Here is a 13,964-nt window from a genome sequence, read left to right as displayed (position 1 = left end):
GGGTGAGGGGAGCTCCACGGCGGGGACAGGAGCTGAGACCAGCGACACAGACTCGTCCTCTGATGGGAGCTCCCTTGTGGTGGCGGCAACATCTGTGCACCCCTCATCTACAGGTACAGCCACCATCCCCCCTTCCAGCACCGCCCTCCCAGCAGCCCCTCGGCCTTTGCCGCGTGCCCGCTCACCAGGGAGGGTGGGCATCACCTTCGCCCCAGGCACCTCAGGCCCTGCCCCAGTCACCCCTGCTGCCCTCAGTGAGGAGGCCATTGACCTCCTCAGGTCACTCACTGTTGGGCAGTCTACCATTGTGAATGCCATCCAGGGTGTAGAAAGGGAGTTGCAACACGGTAATGCATTCCTGGAGGGCATTCATTCTGGTCAGGCTGCCCTTCATCGAACCCTGCAATCTCTGGCCTCAGCACTGATGGCAGCCATTGTCCCTGTGTCTAACCTCCCCCCTCCAACTTCCTTCACCCAGACCCAGTCCCCTGTACCCCAGCCTATCCCAAGCACACCATCAGACAAGCATGCACACATCCCACAGGCACTTACACAAGCATCACAAACATGCAGATACACCAACATCCACTGCCTCCACTGTGTCCCACACCTCCTCGTATCCTTCCTCCCTCCCAGTCTCGTCTACACTCACACCTGCATGCACTACCTCTACAGCCACTACTACCATCACCAGCACACCCACCACCACACCCCGCTCACGTGCAGTCACAACCCCACTGCCATTCACACGTCCCCTGTGTCCTTTCCCAGTGTGTCTGTGACGCCCCCTCCCAAGATACACAAACGCAGGCACACACCCACCCAACAGCCATCCACCTCACGACAGCCTCCAGCGCATGCACCTTCACCCAAAGTCACAAACGAACACCTCCTACAACCACAACCTCTTCCTCCACTCCCAAACCCCCTCCAGCTACCCATCCCAGTGTCTCCCAAAAACTTTTCCTGTCCAACCTTGACCTCTTTCCCACACCTCCCCCACCCCGTCCGTCTCCTAGGTCCCGTACTAGCACCTCAGCCACAACATCTCCGGGACCAGTGGTGCCTGTAGCCACCGGAATCTGGAGTGCACCGGCCACCAGGGCAGCCAGTGTGGCACAGAGCCACAGCACAGACAGTCCCCCACCTGTGAAGCATCAGAAGTTGGCCAGTGGCCGGCAGGAGAGGAGGAAGACTCCAGCCACCAAAGCAGCTCCCAGGGGTCCCCGTGGGAGTGTGGAGTCAGCTGCAACACCTTCCAAGGTGAGGAAGGGCCACAAGAAACCATGAAAGTCTGGGAGAGCAGCACGGTGGAGGAGACCGCCATCATCCCCGCTGCCCAGGAGGCCACAGCCGTCATCCCCGCTGACCAGGAGGCCACAGCCATCATCCCCACTGACACAGAGAGGACCACCAGCACAAGCCCCGCTGGGCTAGAGAGGACTGCCAGCACAAGCCCGCTGGGCCAGAGAGGACCGCCAGCACAAGTCCTGCTGGGCTAGAGAGGACCACCAGCACAAGCCCCGCTGGGCTAGAGAGGACCGCCAGCACAAGCCCCGCTGGGCTAGAGAGGACCGCCAGCACAAGCCCTGCTGGGACAGAGAGGAACGCCAGCACAAGCTCCGCTGGGCCCGCTGGGACAGACAGGACCGCCAGCACAAGCCCCGCTGGGACAGAGAGGACCGCCAGCACAAGCCCCGCTGGGACAGAGAGGACCACCAGCACAAGCCCTGCTGGGCTAGAGAGGACCGCCAGCACAAGCCCCGCTGGCCTAGAGAGGACCGCCAGCACAAGCCCCGCTGGGCCAGAGAGGACTGCCAGCACTAGCCCCGCTGGGCTAGAGAGGACCGCCAGCACAAGCCCTGCTGGGACAGAGAGGACCGCCAGCACAAGCTCCGCTGGGCTAGAGAGGACCGCCAGCACAAGCCCTGCTGGGCTAAGAGAGGACCACCAGCACAAGCCCCGATGGGCCAGAGAGGACCGCCAGCACAAGCCCCACTGGGACAGAGAGGACCGCCAGCACAAGCCCCGCTGGGCTAGAGAAGGACCGCCAGCACAAGCCCCGCTGGGACAGAGAGGACCGCCAGCACAAGCCCCACTGGGCCATGAAGGACCGCCAGCAGCTGAGTCACTGCAAAGGAGCCCGCCGCTCCAAGCACCGCTGAACAGGGCACCACCGTCTCATGCACCGCTGAACAGGGCACCGCCGTCTCAAGCACCGCTGAACAGGGCACCACCGTCTCAAGCACCGATGAACAGGGCACCGCCGTCTCAAGCAATGCTGGCCCATGAGCGCCAAGGACACTGACGCTACTGAGTCCGTCATGGGCAGAATGAAGCACTCTGGGCACCATGCCCCCTCCAGAACCAGTGGAGAGATCCATCCACTACCTCTGTCCTTAGCAGGATGAAGCACTGTGGGCACCATGCCCCCTCCAGAACCAGTGGAGAGGTCCATCCACTACCTTTGTCCTTAGCAGGATGAAGCACTCTGGGCACAATGCCCCCTCCAGAACCAGTGGAGACTGTTATCCACTTGAGAGACTGTGGCTTTGCACTCCCCAGGATTAAACAGTGGGCAACCCACCCACTGTATAGACTTGAGAGACTGTGGCTTTGCACTCCCCAGGATGGAACAGTGGGCAACCCACCCACTGTATAGACTTGAGAGACTGTGGCTTTGCACTCCCCAGAATTGAACAGTGGGCAACCCACCCACTGTATAGACTTGAGAGACTGTGGCTTTGCACTCCCCAGGATGGAACAGTGGGCAACCTACCCACTGTATAGACTTGAGAGACTGTGGCTTTGCACTCCCCAGGATGGAACAGTGGGCAACCCACCCACTGTATAGACTTGAGAGACTGTGGCTTTGCACTCCCCAGGATGTAACAGTGGGCATGTGGCCCTCTCGTGGATTTGGCGTTGTGCACTCAACCGGCTGAGGTGCCCCCCTTTCCCTCCCCCTGAGGTGCCTGTTTTCTTGCTCTCTTATGCTCTGCAGTGTTCTCTCCGTCATGGTCGGGGATCTTGTGTTGACCTCGCCCATACCGTGTGGGCCCAGGGTTCCACGGACTTAATTGGAGCCCTACCTGGTCTACTATGCTTGGTATATCTTTTGCTAATGGTGTATATATATATTTTTGCCTACTTGCTTTTAATATATTACAATGGTTACACTCATTTTTTTTTTCATTCTTCCCGTGGGGTTGGGGGGTGTAACTATAATGTATCATGATGTATTATTAGTGCGTGTGTTGTCGTGGGTGAGGGTGGGGGTGGGGGTGTTGCGTGTGTGTGTCACTGTTTTTTCCCTCCCCCCGTGTCGTAGATGCAGTACTCACTGTGGTTTTCGCCGCCGGCGTTCATGATCCTGGTAGAGGAGCAGGAAGACTATCCCGGGGAGAATTTGGAGTTCCGGGTCCATGGTGTCCTAGTTCCTCGTGGGGTGTGTAGAGGTGAGCGTTTTCCCTTCGGAATCCTGTTTCCGCCATGTTTTTATCCACGGTGAATCCGCCCCAGAAAAGGTGGCGGATTGGTAGCTTGTGATACTGTGGGCGGTACTCTGTCCTCCGCCTGTCTGTTGGCGGTGGCTGCCGCGCTGTTTGTTTGTACCGCCGTGGCGGTCTGAGTGTTAAAGTGGCTGTCTTTGTTGGCGGTTTCTGCCACGGTCGTAATTGCTAAATTTTTACCGCCGGCCTGTTGGCGGTCTTACCGCCGCTTTAACACCGACCGCCAGGATTGTAATGACCACCTCTGTTTTTTCCACCATTGTGGAGTCTCAACTCTGTTGCAGAACCCTGCATGACCCCCCGTGTAACGTCGCAATGGAGTAGTGAACCCTGGCCCAAAAACAAAAAATACACAGAGACACTTACACACCCACTCACAGACCCGCTCAGACTCTCATGTATCCACTCACAGACGTACTCAGTCCTTCACGCACCCAGTCATGACCCACTCAGAACCCCACGTGCATACTCACAGACCCACTCATACACTTATGTACCCACTCACAGACCCACTCAGACCAACATGGACCCATACACAGACCCACTCACACCTTCATGCACCCACTCACAGACCCAGTCATGCACCCACTCACAAACCCACTTACACCTCCACGTATGTACTCACAGACGCACTCATAAACATAAGCACCCACTCACTGACCCACTGAGACCCACATGCACCCACTCACAGATCCACTCACACCCTCATGCAGGCACTCACAGACCCACTCAGACCCTCATTTATTTATGCTCAGACCCACTCACATTCTCATGTATTCACTCACAGACCCACTCAGACTCTTATGCACCCACTCACAGACTCACTGATACACTCGGGCACCCACTCACATACCCACTGAGTCCCTCATGAACCCACTTAAAGACCAACAAAGACCTTCACACACCCACTCACATTCCCACTCAAACCCTCATGTATGCACTCACAGACCCACTCACAAACTCATGCATTCACTCACAGACCTACTCAGACCCTCATGCACACAGTCTCAGACCCACTCAGACCCTTATGTATGTATTCACAGAGCCACTCAGACCCTCACACACTCACTGACATACCCACTCAGACCCTCACGTATGCATCCACAGACCCACTCACACCCTCATGCATCAACTCACAGAGCCAATCAGAGCTTCATGCACTCACTGACATACCCACTCAGACCATCACGTATGCACTTACAGACCCACTCACGCTCTCATGCATCAACTCACAGACCCACTCAGATTGTCACATACGATTATACACCCACTCAGACCCTTTAGTACGCAGTTACTCACACCCTCATGCACCCACTTACAGACCCACTCAGACCCTCATGCACCCACTTACAGAAGCACTCCTACACTCATGCAGCCATTCACAGACCCACTCCGACCCTCATGCACCCACTCACAGACCCAGTCAGGCCCCGTTGCAGTCACTCAGAGTTCTACTGAGACCCTCATGAACCCACTCACAGACCCACCCGGTCTGTCACTTATCCACTCACAGACCCAGTGAATCTCTCTCATCCACTCAGAAAAGCACTCAGAATGTCACAAACCCATTTTAAGACCCACTCAAACTCTCATGCATCCATTTAGAGACCCTATTAGACTTCCAATGAGATATTTAGAAATGTGTTGCAACATAGAGAGAGTCGAAGAAATACATATAAAATATATGTTGCTGTTGTGCATTGTATGTGAATGTTTGGCTTGGAAATTCACAACTCCCCATTTTTTTCTTTAAATTTAATATTTCTTTGAAATTCAAAGACTGTTTGAGCTATAGGGTGGCTCTAAAATGAGCCTTTGTATTTATCGTGTGTATATCTTTAGCACAGATAAGAGTGGATGCAGAGTGTCAAGTTGCTGAGAAACACTCTGATACCTTAATCTGTAAAATGCACAACATCTCTTCTATATATGTCATCCATGTGAAACTGCAGGTTGTTATTTTACGTAAAGCCCATGGTTTGGTCTCCAAGGAATGCTGAAACAGTTTTATTAACATGTTTCCTGGCTTTCTCAATTTGTGGACAGAATTGATTTGACCACTTCCATTTCTGCCTCTGGCATATGTTAGAGAACCAGAATCAATGTGAGGAATAAGGTGCATTAATTGAACAAAGGTATCCTTCATTAGGATTTCCAATCCTAACCCAGTCAGTGTGCCCAGGTCATTACCACCACAGTGCACAATCATGAGGTAAGGTGGTTGGCAATTTCTAATGCTTTCAACCAATGGAAGTGATTGCTACCACTTTAACCCTCTCTGGCCAATCCAAGTAATATCCACATTAGGCAAACCCACGTCCCTGTCAATGCTACTCTGTCTAGCATACTCACTAGCCAAAAAACCATAGCTGTGACCTACAATCCACACTCTGAAATTTTAAATTGAAGAAGTACTTGCACGCAGGAGAAGGCTACAGCTGAATGATGGTATTCAGAAAATGTGAGATGCTTAAAATGGAGGGAGCACCTGATTTAATAAAAAGCACATGTTTCATTGGATGTTCTAAATATAGTGGTAGATAACAATAGGTTGTGACCAAAATATTTAGCTACTTACTGTGTGATTGGTTCTTATTTTTTCTTATTTTTTTCAAAAACAAGTAAACCACTTTTCAACATCCTTAGATTATGTAATAGTAAACCACAACTGGTAAAGCACACATGAAAGCTAATCTGCTGCTTGCCAACAATGTTGTGAACTCAAGAACTACTGATACAGTACAGTATTCTAGAGGAGGTTGCAATGGTGCTGTGGAGAAAGACTGTGGGGGAAGGTTAACTTTTAAAGGAGACATATTTTTCACTATGTATACATCTTTTGTAGGACAAGGAAGTGAAAAAATATTAGTTTTCCCAAATGACTATCATCACTGAATTTAGATTGTATATGAAATCCTACTAAAAAATAATGCTAAGTATATTTTCAAACTCCCGGCTGGAGTTGCGACTCCATCACAAAGCTACATGGGGAGCCGCGATGAGGGACGTGAAGGAGTGGCAACTCCAGCACCACACAGTAGCAAAGTGGGCTACTTACCAAAAGCAGAAGAAAGGATTAAGATTTACTAACCATTCACATGTGGGATATCATAAATAAAATATGAAACACAATTTGTGATTTGCTAGCTTGCATGGTATCACTGAGAGCAAGGTTACTGGTTACTTGGAGCATTCTTATTCTGAGATTTCATTTTTATATACAGAAAAGCAGCAACAGAGATATTGTGATAGTATTTTACCTGACAACAGCCGCTAATAACAGGTATGTGACTACAAGTGTTAGTTTCAAAGAAGTTCTGTTGTAAATAAGAGTGATAAAAGTTGATATGATATAGATAAAACTATATTAAGTGAGCTATAGGCAGAGAGGTGGTGAAAGTTTTATTCAGATACCTACAAATGTATTTAATAGTTTAGGAAATTATTAAGACTATCAGTATAATAATGATTTGTTTTAAACTTAAAGGGTGTAGTTTATGAGGCCCATGGTACCTGGTGGTGCAAGAAGCGTCTTATTGTGCTGTCTTTTGCCACCTGGAAAGGGGAGAAACAAATTGTACTTGTAAGATATGTTGCCTTTCTGTTCACTCTCCCTGGCTGTGATATTATTTGCTACCCATTGCTAACAAAGGTATGCTTGGTGCAGAACAATAAATATTAAGGTTTTTCTTTCTGATGGCATAAATGAAAAAGAATGATACCTAGAGTAACACAAGAAGGTAGACAGTAGTGCATGCAATCTGATGTTGACTGTGACACTTATGTAGCCACTATGAGAGAGAAATAGATGTTCCTGCTTAAAAGTCCACTTAGAAGCAAAAACGGATAGATATATTTAGAGGGCAGGAAATTAAAAAAATAGATGTGTAGTGTTTTCAACTGTGTTATGTAACTTTATGTCTGAGGAGTATATTATAGGGATATATAATTGAGAGTGTCTTATGTAAATGTTAATGTGTTGCTATATTGTTTTGTTTTTCAGATTTTGTTTTTAATAAAAAGAGATATTGAAGATGCCAACAAAAAGTAAAACCAAAACAAAACAGAGGAAAACCTATTATCTACTTGCAACACAGAAGCAAAAGGCAGAACATGAGGACATTGTGCTGAAAGAGAAAACATCTGCTGATAAGAGAAGTAGAAGCATTCTCAAAAGTATATGTGGAAAACCACAGACTGTGAAAAATGATGTAGATAAAAAGGAGAGTTTGGAGTCAACAAAGAAGGTCCAAAAATCATGTGAGATGCATAGTAAGAAATCATTGAAAAAAACAGATAGGTTAAACAGAAGGCAGCAACAGTTCAAAGAAATTAGTGTTTAAATGTTTTATGCCAGGTAATTCAGAATCTTCTAAAAAATATGAAAAAGTACAAAAAGAGGAAGGGAAGTACTGAAACAAAAGCAATGTTTTCGAGGCTGTTGTTAATAAGGCATTTGTTTTAAAGAGAAATCTTTTGATTTTGAGTCTGAGAAGAATGAGACACTGGATAAAACAGTGTTATGTATGAAGAGTTGCAGCCAAAGGAAAAGAGTGATTAATAAAAGTAATAAAAGTACTTTTTGCAAAATATTTAGGCCCATATTTATACTCTTTTTTCGCCGGATTAGCGTCATTTTTTTTTACGCAAATCCGGCGCAAACTTAACATCATATTTATATTTTGATGCTAGACCAGTCTAGTGTCAAAATATCAGAGTTTGCATCATTTTCTGGATGCGTTAAACCGCTTTGCATCAATGAGATGCAAGGTAGGCGTTCCCGTCCAAAAAATGGCTCATACACCTGTGCGCCATATTTATCCATCTAGGCAAAAATGACACGCGGCTGGGAAACACACCACTACTTATGGAAAACTCACACAAGCAACATCATTGCTCAAGAAGGACAACATGGAGGTGCTACTCATGCAGCATGCCAGACGACGCAGAGCACAGGACCAACAGCAGCAGCTACCACCACACCAACGTGGACTCCAAAGGCAACGCAGAAGGCAGGGGAGGCTCTTCAGCACCAGGACAACTCTCCTAGGCCTCAAGGAACAGGATATCATCCAGAGGTACAGACTCAACTGGCAAGCCATACAGCAGCAGCTGCGCCAAATTGAGCCAAAGTTAACAGCCAGCCTGCAGACACCACACAATATTCCACCGAAGACCAAGCTGCTATCTGTCCTGCACATGTTGGCAAGTGGCTCATTCCAAACTACGGATGCCCTGTTTGCTGGGGTATCACAGCCCTCATTCTCTGCTTTCCTTCCCAAGGCCCTTGATGCCATAATCTCCCTCACACCCCGCCACATCTGCTTCCCCAACACACAGCAGAAGCAGCAGGAGACCAAATAGGGATTTTATCAAATACATGGCTTCCCGCATGTGCTTGGTGCTATTGACTGCATCCATGTCCGGATTGTACCACCTGCTGCAACCGAGCGCCTATACTGCAATAGAAAGCACACCCACTCCAATGGTTAGCCATTGTTGCCCACCAGGGATTGTTCACCACATCTTGGCAAAGTATCCTGGGAGTGTACATGATTCCTTCATCTTCTGCCACAGCACATCAATCGGCACTTCCAGGATGGATGATATGGCAATGGTCTTCTTGTCGGTAAGTCCATAAACCTAGTAATATACACACAGCACAGCAACCCTGTAGGACACACAATACATACACCACTACGTTGACACGTGGCCAGGAAGACACTGAGGAGTGACACAGGTAGTTATGTTTGACATCCTGACCCAATGGGATACACACCTATGGACAAATGACGGCTGCCAATAACAATAGATGCCACTCTAGAGCTACAAGGGACCAATTTAAAACCACACAGTGACAATGACATGGCCTGCACTGGAAGTACAACTTGGAAGATTAACCATTTAATATTACATAAGGCCACATAGTTAACCCCACACTCTCACAAACAATAAGTACTGTGGAAGGGGTGTGCAATGTGTGTTGCTGCAGGTCAAACACCATGAGACACATAGCATGATGATGCTGACTCACATGTAGGTGACATGGAAATACTGAGGCAGTACCAACATAACACATCACTCCTGGGGTGATGTTGTCAGCTAGCATTAAAGAAGTGGACTGTGCTATGAACACGTAATGATGTGACACTTATGCAAACTGCACACTGATGCACATACTGAAAGAGCCAATGCTCCATCTACATAACAGATGTACAGGGAGATGGCCCTTCCTGCACACAGACATCTACCTCCACAACCCAGTTAGCCAGCTTACCTGTAGCAAGTTCAGTAGTGTAGGTGTACGGTTGCACATGAGCTACTGGCAGACGGAACCACAAAGGTCTACATAGAACCAAGTCACACCTGGGACAATTGTGCATTGTCAATACTGAACACCTCCGTGCTGCCAACTTAGGGAGATGTGTTGGGCATTGCCACCAAGCCCAATCAAAGGGCCTGATCTCTGGTTTTCATCTGCAATTACATATGTCCAAGTGGGTGGGATGTCAAGACCATGTATTGCAACCATGTTACCACCACATTGGAATCTATTGTGTGTGAGGAATTATCATGTACCCTCCAGGGAATGCACGCTAAAACAACTTGCTCACTACACAACACATGGGAGATACACACTGAACTGCAATTTGGAAACTAAACCCTAGATATCAGGTCAATGAGCCAAACACCAGTTTTCAAGTCAAAGAACCCAATGCAGAAAGAACCTCGCAGAAGCCCAGGATCCCACACAATGCCACAAACACATAAGTGTCAGAGGCGACACAGCAACAACAAAATATTTACTCCTATTTTCTCTTTCAGCTGAACAGGGCTACGGGATCCAGCCATGGATCATGACAGCATTCCCCAACCCAAGCACAGCAGCAGAGGGTGCCTATAATGAGGCACATCGGAGGACATGCACCATTGTTGAACGGACCTTTGGCATCCTGAAGTCCAGGTTCATGTGCCTGGACATCACCGGAGGCAGCCTCCTATATTCCCCAGAAATGGTCTGCAAGATCATATAGACTTGTGCTATCCTGCACAACATTTGTGCTAGGGGGAACATCCCCCTATTTGAACCTGAACAAGAACTACCTGAAGAGGAGGAGGAGGAGGCGGATGTTGCTAGGAAAAATGAGGGGAAACATCCAAACACAGCTGCAGGAATGCGTCGCAGACAGCAGATAGTTCAAAACCTTTTTCAACAATAGTCATTATAAACACATTGTTACAATATGGAATTAAACACCTCACTTTATCACAGAATCCTGCTCTGGGTAATTATTTATGCATCACATGTTCTTTAGGAATCTGAGTATTACCTCAGGGAGCATGTCACCAAGACAAATCTGACTACTTCTGATGCCACATCACATTTGATGCGTATGATTGTACAGTAAACATCACGCACAGTTTGTACGAAAACCATCTTTTCTATTTCACATTTGAAGGGCAAAATAATAGGACCACAGCTATGACAGACATCCATGTTGCCAACATGGTCGACTGTAGCACATGACACACAACTATGACATTTTCAATCATAAGATAAATAAGTGAATCATACATGAGGCAGTGGATGTGAAATTGCATTGGTAACAGGAATGTACGAACAGATCCTTGACATTAGTGAGTATGACATTAGCTATCTCTGCAAGGAGCTTGTGTGACAAGAGGTGCATCAATCCTGAAAATAGATAGCAAAAGTGTCCCAGTTATGACAAGCCCTGCACAGACCATCCCTGCTAATAAGTCCCGCCACAGCCATGTTTTAAGTCTATGCCCTCCCTTCTCTAGGGGGTGCTGTAAATAGACTGTCTGTACCCTGGGAATCATCATCAACACTCACCCAGACTCCCATTCTGACTCCTGTTTGCTTCCCTTTTCTATATGGCATGCCATAGTACAACTACATTAGCCTGCATGGACTTCAGGCCTCATAATGCACTGCCTGGTAGTCGGTAAGACCTGTAATCTTCTGCCCATATCTTCCCATGGGAAAAGTCTGGTTGGTCCCTTATTCTGGATTCTCTCCTCCAGGACTTGTGAGAGACTGAAGCTGCACACACCTGTGATGAGCTTGTGTGACAAGTGGTGCATCAATCCTGAAAATGGATAGCACGAGAGTTCCAGGTATGACAAACATTGCTCATAAGACATGCCCTGCGCAGTCCATCCCAGGTAATAAATCCTGCCACAGTCATGTTTTCAGTTTCTGCCCTCCCTTCTCTAGAGGGTGCTGTAAATGGACTATCTGTACTCTGGGAATCATCATCAACACTCACCCAGACTCCCATTCTGACTCCTGTTTGCTTCCCTTTTCTATATGGCATGCCATAGTACAACTACATTAGCCTGCATGGACTTCAGGTCCCATAATGCACTGCCTGGTAGTCGCTAAGACCTGTAATCTTCTGTCCATAGCTTTCCATTGGAAAAGTCCTGTTGGCCCCTTATACTGGATTCGCTCCTCCAGGACTTGTAAGAGACTGAAGCTGCACAGACCTGTGAGCGCTCATGCAGCCCAGCCATTTGACTCTGCCCTGGCCTTGCTGCTGCCTGGAACTGCTTAGAAGGCGCCATTCCCTGAAGCTCATTGTCGTGCATTGGACTACAATTCATTTGTGTACCAGAGCCCTTGTTGGATTGTGTTACAGTTCTGAGTACCCCTGAAAATTGCACTCTGTTTACACAGTGTTGTACCTGCTTGTTCCAGTCAGACTCCGCTCCCTGTTTTTCTGCCTTGTTCATGTTTGTTCCTGACAGAGCCTGCTTCCTGTTAGCCAGACCGGTTCCAGTCTTTGCGTCAACCAGAGCCTGTTCCCTGTGCCTGCATTTGCCTCCTAGTTGGTTCCCATGCCCTCCGTTTCCTCCTGGGGTATTGTGTCTGGTAAGTGTACGATCAGTCCCCAACAGTATAGAATTGTTTAATTTTGTATTTGTACTGGCACATGTTTTCCAGGAGGCTAATCCAGACCCCATCCTTTGTCTCAATTTGCATGTATTCATTAGTGCCAAACAGTGACAGTGTGCTATGGCTGTGCTCCTGGATTTGTTACTGAGCCTCCAACCCAACAAACAAGGGCTGGTCTTGTGTATGTAAGGACAATCCATGTTTATGTCCTGAGGGTCCAGACACAGATTCACTTCTGCTGCCACCTTTCGATGGGGCTTACTAGCTATGAGATTAATCTGCACAGAGGCACTGATGATCCCAGTTGCTGTGGAGCCCTACCCTGTGTACAAACATAGTGATGAGCACTGCATGTTTGTCCATTACTGATCCCATACATATTTGTCCACACCAAGGTTGCTCTGTCTTCACTCATCTGTATTATCTGCTGTACCATAACTGCCCTATCCCCCTGTATGCCTTTAGCAGATCTTCAGCTTTAGGACAAATCTGCTTTGAAAGATACTCTGTGAACTCAAGGATTGCCTCAACAGACTCCTGACTAGACCTGCACGAAACCGTAACACCATGGAGCCCAATACTGCCACAAGGTACACATGCCTACACACTTGAACTGGACACTTTTGTGCAATGCACTTCTGAAAAAATGTGAACCCATGCAGCCTGGGCTGCTGGTCCACCAGAGCCACAGGAGGAAAATAGGTAATTTACATTAGTCAAACTGACGTGTACATGACAATTTTATGATTGGAATTGAGGCACTGTGTCACAAACACTGTACCTACCAAACATGTTCAAATGCCTGACTTATGGGTAGTTTACACACAAGTCACCATGAAGTGGTAGGCAACAATTAATGACATGTGAGGGGTAATATATCCGACATAGCCTTTATCATCCATCCTTGATTTCCCCTGTGTATTGTTTGTTATGGGAAACGTATTGTCCCCAAAGTCAAACAACTACACACAGCAAAAGAGTCGACACATATTACAAACACATATCATGACTGTTGTACCTCATTGATTGGCATCTGATGTTGATACCCATTTGTAAAACATTCATACATGAACATCACGCCTAATGTATTGAATGCTGTTCTAACAGAAGCACACAAATAGTTGTAACAGTCAATTCACACACAAAACACACAGGCCAGGATTTATATTTTTGTAGCGTAGCCGTGCTACAGATGCAACATCTGTGCAAACTTACAAATTACATTTAAATTACCTAACTTTGCACTGCTTTTGCGTCAGTAAAAAAAAACAAATCCTGCACAAAGATAGTAGAAATGTGGGCTGCAGTTGCATGGTCTACCACATGTGGCCAAACACACACACTGAAGGCCATACCAGCCCATCTTTGTCTACATATAGGCTGCATGCATGTTAAATAAAGAAAAATGACGCAAACACAGTTTGAGTCTGAAATTTTGACGCAAATGCGTCGAAAAATGGTGCAAACGCCCTAAACATCAATGGGTCCCTAGGGTTAATCCCACCAGCGCACCTCATGCATGCAGATAT

This window comes from Pleurodeles waltl, chromosome 3_1, assembly GCF_031143425.1.
Source record: "Pleurodeles waltl isolate 20211129_DDA chromosome 3_1, aPleWal1.hap1.20221129, whole genome shotgun sequence".
NCBI lineage: Eukaryota > Metazoa > Chordata > Amphibia > Caudata > Salamandridae > Pleurodeles > Pleurodeles waltl.
The sequence above is the reverse complement of the archived record's forward strand: the minus strand, read 5'-3'. Positions refer to the sequence as shown.